An 847-nucleotide genomic window follows, 5' to 3' on the forward strand; every position below is an offset into this window, starting at 1 on the left:
GGGACGATGGAGTGTGACTCTGTAAGTAAACATTCAGTCAGCCAGATATGTCTGTAGAAAGTAAACACTCTAAAAGTTAGTCTTACATAGAATTATTTTTATTCACATTTGCACATACAACAAACTGGAAATACACATAAGAGTTTTTATGAGACTGTGCTCCAAAGAGGAATCCCCCGGGGGCGTTTTAGCTATTGCCCCGAAACAACATACTCTGTTTACATCCAAGTGAGAAAGCCCTCGTTATTTTGGCGGGAGAAAATGACGTAACCTTAACCATGCGTTTATTATTGTCACCATGATGGCAAAGCTGAAGGAAGTAACTGGTTAAAAAAAAAGACAGTGTTGTGCACATCCATGTTGGTGCAGGACAAAAAAAGTAAATGTTCAAATTAAACGTCAGTTAAAACCCATTTTAACGGCGTACATTTTTTTATCGCAAGATTAACGTTCTTTTTGGACTAGCAAACTTTGTAGTTTTTTTCACAAGCTGTCGCAACAACTAGTAACATTAGAAAAACTACAACACCACACCAGATCTAGCTAGACCAAAAACATAACAAAAGACACGCCGTACACACTTGTTTGGGCTTGCAAGTTGTCCAAAGAGTAGTAACGTTACATTTTGAGTGAATGGCGAGCGCGAGACGTAGAAATGGATGCAAATAAGATTCTGAATTAAAAGTTGACAAATGATTCCATTGACAAAATCAAAGTGATCTGTGTGTCTGGTTGTTGTGAAGTGAGCTACAGTATCATCGCAGCTCATCCAGTCTGAAATACCACTTGATGGCCAAGCACACTGCTGAAGCCAATTCTCCGCCCCCCTTGTCAAAGTATTTTTTTC

At 39.1% G+C, this 847-nt stretch overlaps 1 long non-coding RNA gene across 1 annotated transcript in view; it reads left to right on the forward strand.

Annotated features, from left to right (window-relative positions):
- Positions 1–847, forward strand: part of LOC116703148 (uncharacterized) — a 12,481-nt gene that overhangs the window by 10,923 nt on the left and 711 nt on the right. The window contains exon 2 of the long non-coding RNA XR_004335355.1: positions 340–347. This is a non-coding gene — a long non-coding RNA (uncharacterized LOC116703148). The remainder of the gene's footprint in view (positions 1–339; positions 348–847) is intronic.

The sequence above is a fragment of the Etheostoma spectabile genome, chromosome 15 (assembly GCF_008692095.1).
Source record: "Etheostoma spectabile isolate EspeVRDwgs_2016 chromosome 15, UIUC_Espe_1.0, whole genome shotgun sequence".
Lineage (NCBI taxonomy): Eukaryota > Metazoa > Chordata > Actinopteri > Perciformes > Percidae > Etheostoma > Etheostoma spectabile.